This window comes from Coregonus clupeaformis, chromosome 5 (genome assembly GCF_020615455.1).
Source record: "Coregonus clupeaformis isolate EN_2021a chromosome 5, ASM2061545v1, whole genome shotgun sequence".
In the NCBI taxonomy this organism is placed as follows: Eukaryota; Metazoa; Chordata; class Actinopteri; order Salmoniformes; family Salmonidae; genus Coregonus; species Coregonus clupeaformis.
In genome coordinates this window covers 41,783,711-41,791,046 of record NC_059196.1, presented here as the reverse complement: position 1 = coordinate 41,791,046, position 7,336 = coordinate 41,783,711, and the positions used below count along the sequence as shown (strand labels likewise).

The 7,336-nt window shown below is 40.9% G+C and overlaps 1 pseudogene; it reads left to right on the top strand.

Annotated features, from left to right (window-relative positions):
* Positions 1–652: 652 nt before the first annotated feature.
* Positions 653–6,583, top strand: LOC123484483 (annotated as a pseudogene).
* Positions 6,584–7,336: the final 753 nt, after the last annotated feature.

Sequence of the window (7,336 nt, the reverse complement as noted above, 5' to 3'; positions counted from 1 at the left end):
GATCCCCTTCCTCAAAATAGCTGTGTGTGTGTGTGTGTGTGTGTGTGTGTGTGTGTGCAGCTTGAGCCTGACTGACTTGACGTTCATGTAGAATAAAAACAGTAGATTTGATAGTTAAACAATATATAATGCGCTATCTGGAGGAGCTGAGTAACACAAGTAGAAGACAAATGTCAGTTGTTCGCTGTACCTCTCTCTCTCTCTCTCTCTCTCTCTCTCTCTCCCTCCTCTCTCTCCCTCCTCTCTCTCTCCCTCCTTCTCTCTCTCTCTCTCTCTCTCTCTCTCCCTCCTTCTCTCTCTCTCTCTCCCTCCCTCCTTCCTTCTCTTTCTCTCTCTCTCGCTCTCTCTCTCTCTCTCGCCCTCCTTGTCTCGCTCTCCCATATTGTATAATTGTTATGCCTGTTCTTTGTCCCCATGAGAAGGTAGGGCTATCTGTGAAAGAAAGACAGACTCACTGAAATTCAAGATGCAATGAATGGCCTATATAATGGCACCACAGTATAACAAGTCAGTCATTTCAGTTTTTGAGAGGTGTACAGTAGGTTTTTTCTAGTATAAATCATTATTGGATCCCCTTTTTAAAAATCAAGAAATCTGAACTGGACCAATGGATAACTTTTGATCAAATCCATCATCTGTTTTGACACTGGTCTTGATTCTCACCATCGTACTCAATAGGAATCTCCACCAGCCCATGAACCTTCTGCTGCTAAAACTACCCATCAATGACCTTATAGGCTCCACAGCACTCTATACACAGGTCATCAAAGAGCTTTTACTTGACACAAGGACCATTCAATACGCTGTTTGTGTCACACAAGCTTTATTTATTAATATCTATGGGACGGGAGCTGTGTTCATCCTGACTGCTATGGCATATGACAGATATAGGGTGGTTTGTAGAGGGACGTCTGTGGTGCTCATCTGTCCTCAGGACGGCATGGAAGCCATCCCCAACCCCTTCATCCAGCAGCAGGACGGATAGTCGGCAAGCCTCGTTCTCTAGGATGACCTCACAGTAGTCCAATTCCTGGTGTGTATGTCAATTGTATTTCCTTGATTCCTCGCATCCTCTACTTGCCTCCTTCTCAAAATGCATTGGAGGAGAAGATCAGAGGAGAGGAACCTAAGATCTACTCCAATGTGCTTTGAGAAGGAGGGAGGATGTGAGGATTCAATTAAATATTATTGCGGTTAGTATGAAAAAATATATATATAAAAATTGTAAAAAATGTATGCACTCACTAACTGTAAGTCGCTCTGGATAAGAGCGTCTGCTAAATGACTAAAATGTAAATGTAAAATATCTTGCCATATGTTGCCCTTTGAGGTACAACACAATTATGACCAATGCTCACATCATGAAAATCATCACACTGATATGGGTGTGTGACTTGATTTTGATGGGGGTGCTCTTTTTCCTGCTGCTTCGGTTACCACGCTGTAGATCTCTGATGGCACTCTCCTGCTGTGACAACCCCTCCATGTTGAAACTGGTCTGTGCTAACACAGCCATCAATAACATCTATGGACTCTTTATTCCTACCCTCATACAGGTCATAGTTGTTTGGACCATTCTCTACACTTACCTTCATATACTTGTCACATGTTTCAGAAAGAAAGGATCAGCTGACACTAAAAGCAAAGTTCTGCAGACTTGTGCTACACATTTAATAGTTTTCACCTCTTCACGTGTTTATGGCTTCTCGTCGTTATTTCATACAGACTGAGCCAATTTCCCTCACAATTACGGAGACTCATAGGGGTTTCCACATTAATTTTCCCCCCAATTTTAAATCCAATCAGATATTGTCTTAAAACAAAGAATATCGAAATATTGTGGTTAAACTCAAATATACTAATTGATAAAAAAACAGTTTTTGAAAAAAAAATTCAAAAAGGTATTTTCTTTGTAAATTATATCATAGGTAGGACTCGTGGAGTTATGTCGCACATGCAGTTAACAAAAACATATGGTAATGTCTGCTCTACCCAAAATTACAACCAAATAATTGAATAATTATCGCAAAAATGGAAGAGGAAAGTGGAAGTGGGAAAAAGTAAGGAACTTGTCTGTCGGCCCTGCATTAAAGAACATAATTGGTTAAAGAAAATTGTGATAAATAAAAAAGTATGCCAGTTTCATTTAAGGACCAAAGGATTGACAGCCGTCCCATATAGATTGCAAAATATTTGGGAAGAGATTTTTGACGTACCAATTCCATGGCATAGTGTTTATGAACTGATAAGCAAAACGACGCCTGATTCAAAACTTATAATTTTTCAATTTAAATTATTATAAAAAATTATTGCTACAAATAAAATGTTATTTACAGTGGGGAAAAAGTATTTAGTCAGACACCAATTGTGCAAGTTCTCCCACTTAAAAAGATGAGAGAGGCCTGTAATTTTCATCATAGGTAAACATCAACTATGACAGACAAATTGAGAGAAAAAAATCAAGAAAATCACATTGTAGGATTTTTTATGAATTTATTTGCAAATTATGGTGGAAAATAAGTATTTGGTCACCTACAAACAAGCAAGATTTCTGGCTCTCACAGACCTGTAACTTCTTCTTTAAGAGGCTCCTCTGTCCTCCACTCGTTACCTGTATTAATGGCACCTGTTTGAACTTGTTATCAGTATAAAAGACACCTGTCCACAACCTCAAACAGTCACACTCCAAACTCCACTATGGCCAACACCAAAGAGCTGTCAAAGGACACCAGAAACAAAAGTGTAGACCTGCACCAGGCTGGGAAGACTGAATCTGCAATAGGTAAGCAGCTTGGTTTGAAGAAATTAACTGTGGGAGCAATTATTAGGAATGGAAGACATACAAGACCACTGATAATCTCCCTCGATCTGGGGTTCCACGCAAGATCTCACCCAGTGGGGTCAAAATGATCACAAGAACGGTGAGCAAAAATCCCAGAACCACACAGGGGGACCTAGTGAATGACCTGCAGAGAGCTGGGACAAAAGTAACAAAGCCTACCATCAGTAACACACTACGCCGCCAGGGACTCAAATCCTGCAGTGCGAGACGTGTCCCCCTGCTTAAGCCAGTACATGTCCAGGCCCGTCTGAAGTTTGCTAGAGTGCATTTGGATGATCCAGAAGAGGATTGGGAGAATGTCATATGGTCAGATGAAACCAAAATATAACTTTTTGGTAAAAACTCAACTCGTCGTGTGTGGAGGACAAAGAATGCTGAGTTGCATCCAAAGAACACCGTACCTACTGTGAAGCATGGGGGTGGAAACATCATGCTTTGGGGCTGTTTTTCTGCAAAGGGACCATGACGACTGATCCGTGTAAAGGAAAGAATGAATGGGGCCATGTATCGTGAGATTTTGAGTGAAAACCTCCTTCCATCAGCAAGGGCATTGAAGATGAAACGTGGCTGGGTCTTTCAGCATGACAATGATCTCAAACACACCGCCCGGGCAATGAAGGAGTGGCTTCATAAGAAGCATTTCAAGGTCCTGGAGTGGCCTAGCCAGTCTCCAGATCTCAACCCCATAGAAAATCTTTGGAGGGAGTTGAAAGTCTGTGTTGCCCAGCGACAGCCCCAAAACATCACTGCTCTAGAGGAGATCTGCATGGAGGAATGGGACAAAATACCAGCAACAGTGTGTGAAAACCTTGTGAAGACTTACAGAAAACGTTTGACCTGTGTCATTGCCAACAAAGGGTATATAACAAAGTATTGAGAAACTTTTGTTATTGACCAAATACTTATTTTCCACTATAATTTGCAAATAAATTCATTAAAAATCCTACAATGTGATTTTCTGATTTTCTCATTTTGTCTGTCATAGTTGACGTGTACCTATGATGAAAATTACAGGCCTCTCTCATCTTTTTAAGTGGGAGAACTTGCACAATTGGTGGCTGACTAAATACTTTTTTTCCCCACTGTATATTGGGAATACAATCTTCCAAGCTCTGCAGATTTTGCTGCGACGAGACAGAAACATTAGATCATTTGTTTTGGTACTGTCCATTTGTAGCTTGTTTTTGGACACAGGTCCAGGAATGGCTAAAGGATTACAATATTTACCTGGAGCTAACCCTGCAGATAGCACTACTGGGTGATCTGAAATGTCATAGCCAATCGATCAATAATATAATAATACTTTTATCAAAAATGTTTATTTTCAATTTACAGTATGTAGAAACAATGATAATAGAAGGGTTCAGAACTTTTGTAAAACATCACAGTTTGGTTGAATAATTATATGGCAAATAGAAATCCAATATGGATGGTGTTAAGAGATAGATGGGTGGTGTTGAATGGAGTTGAAGGATGGGACTAATAACAACTAACAACAACTAATAACAACAAGATAACTAATGTAAAGCATAATGTGTCCATAATAAGTATATAATATAGGTTGAGAGCTTTTGTGAAAGGTGAAAGAGCACAGTTAGAAAGATATGACAAATAGAATTAAAACGGATTGACATCATGAAAATGATCGGAGAGGTTGAGGGTAGAGGAAGCTCAGGAGTAAAAACAAAACAAAAATATAATTATTGTAAAATTGACTGTGTCCATAAAATATATATGTATAATGTGGAAGTAGAGGCCTAAGCATTGTCGATCACTAGTTTACTCCAATTAGGGAAGGGGTGGTGGGGTTGGAAAGTAATAAAGGGAAATATATTTTGTATATGTGTATGTATATGTATTTATGTGTATGTATGTGTATGTGTATATATATATATATATATATATATATATATATATATATATTTACGAGAGAAAAAAACATATGGGGGATTAGAAGTGATGCAGACAATTACATTGATAGAAGTTACAATCTATCTGAAATATTAAAGCTGAACTACCCCCTAAAAAAAAAGTTAAATAAAGTCCACCTGTGTGCAATCTAAGTGTCGCATTATCTGTCACATGATCTCAGTATATACAGTGGGGAGAACAAGTATTTGATGCACTGCCGATGTTGCAGGTTTTCCTACTTACAAAGCATGTAGAGGTCTGTAATTTTTATCATAGGTACATTTCAACTGTGAGAGACGGAATCTAAAACAAAAATTCAGAAAATCACATTGTATGATTTTTAAGTAATTAATTTGCATTTTATTGCATGACATAATTATTTGATCACCTACCAACCAGTACGAATTCCGGCTCACACAGACCTGATAGTTTTTCTTTAAGAAGCCCTCCTGTTCTCCACTCATTACGTGTATTAACTGCACCTGTTTGATCTCGTTACCTGTATAAAAGACACCTGTCCACACACTCAATCAAACAGACTCCAACCTCTCCACAATGGCCAAGACCAGAGAGCTGTGTAAGGACATCAGGGATAGAATTGTAGACCTGCACAAGGCTGGGATGGGCTACAGGACAATAGGCAAGCAGCTTGGGGAGAAGGCAACAACTGTTGGCGCAATTATTAGAAAATGGAAGAAGTTCAAGATGACGGTCAATCACCCTCGGTCTGGGGCTCCATGCAAGATCTCACCTCGTGGGGCATCAATGATCATGAGGAAGGTGAGGGATCAGCCCAGAACTACACGGCAGGACCTGGTCAATGACCTGAAGAGAGCTGGGACCACAGTCTCAAAGAAAACCATTAGTAACACACTACGCCGTCATGGATTAAATTCCCGCAGCGCACGCAAGGTCCCCCTGCTCAAGCCAGCACATGTCCAGGCCCGTCTGAAGTTTGCCAATGACCATCTGGATGATCCAGAGGAGGAATGGGAGAAGGTCATGTGGTCTGATGAGATAAAAATAGAGCTTTTTGGTCTAAACTCCACTCGCCGTGTTTGGAGGAAGAAGAGGGATGAGTACAACCCCAAGAACACCATCCCAACCGTGAAGCATGGAGGTGGAAACATCATTCTTTGGGGATGCTTTTCTGCAAAGGGGACAGGACGACTGCACCGTATTGAGGGGAGGATGGATGGGGCCATGTATCGCGAGATCTTGGCCAACAACCTCCTTCCCTCAGTAAGAGCATTGAAGATGGGTCGTGGCTGGGTCTTCCAGCATGACAACGACCCGAAACACACAGCCAGGGCAACTAAGGAGTGGCTCCGTAAGAAGCATCTCAAGGTCCTGGAGTGGCCTAGCCAGTCTCCAGACCTGAACCCAATAGAAAATCTTTGGAGGGAGCTGAAAGTCCGTATTGCCCAGCGACAGCCCCGAAAACATGAAGGATCTGGAGAAGGTCTGTATGGGGGAGTGGGCCAAAATCCCTGCTGCAGTGTGTGCAAACTTGGTCAAGACCTACAGGAAACGTATGATCTCTGTAATTGCAAACAAAGGTTTCTGTACCAAATATTAAGTTCTGCTTTTCTGATGTATCAAATACTTATGTCATGCAATAAAATGCAAATTAATTACTTAAAAATCATACAATGTGACATTCTGGATGTTTGTTTTAGATTCTGTCTCTCACAGTTGATGTGTACCTATGATAAAAAATTACATGTTTTGTAAGTAGGAAAACCTGCAAAATCGGCAGTGTATCAAATACTTGTTCTCCGCACTGTATACACCTGCTCTGAAAGGCACCAGTGTCTGCAACACAACTAAGCAAGGGGCACCACCAAGCAAGCGACACCATGAAGACCAAGGACCTCTCCAAACAGGTCAGGGACAAAGTTATAAAACAATATCAGAAACTTTGAACATCCCACGGAGCACCATTAAATCCATTATAAAAAAATTGAAAGAATATGGCATCACAACAAACCTGCCAAGAGAGGGCCGCCAACCAAAACACATGGACCAGGAAAGGAGGGCATTAATCAGACAGTTAACAAAGACCAAAGATAACCCTGAAGGAATTGCAAAGCTCCACACCGGAGATTGGAGTATCTGTCAATAGGACCACTTTAAGCTGTACACTGCACAGAGCTGACTTTAATGAAGAGTGGCCAGAAAAAAGTAATTGCTTAAAGAAAAAAAGTAAGCAAACACATTTGGTGTTCGCCAAAAGGCATGTGGGAGACTCCCCAAACATATGGAAGAAGGTACTCTGGTCAGATGAGACAAAAATTTAGCTTTTTGGTCATCAAGGAAAATTCTATGTCTGGCGCAAACCCAACACCTCTCATCACCTTGAAAACACCATCCCCACAGTGAAGCATGGTAGTGGCAGAATCATGCTGTGGGGATGTTATTCATCGGCAGGGACTGGGAAACTGGTCAGAATTGAAGGAATGATGGAATGGCGCTAAATACAGGGAAATTCTTGAGGGAAACCTTTCAGTCTTCCAGAGATTTGAGACTGGGACGGAGGTTCACCTTCAAGCAGGACAATGACCCTAAGCATACTGCTAAAGC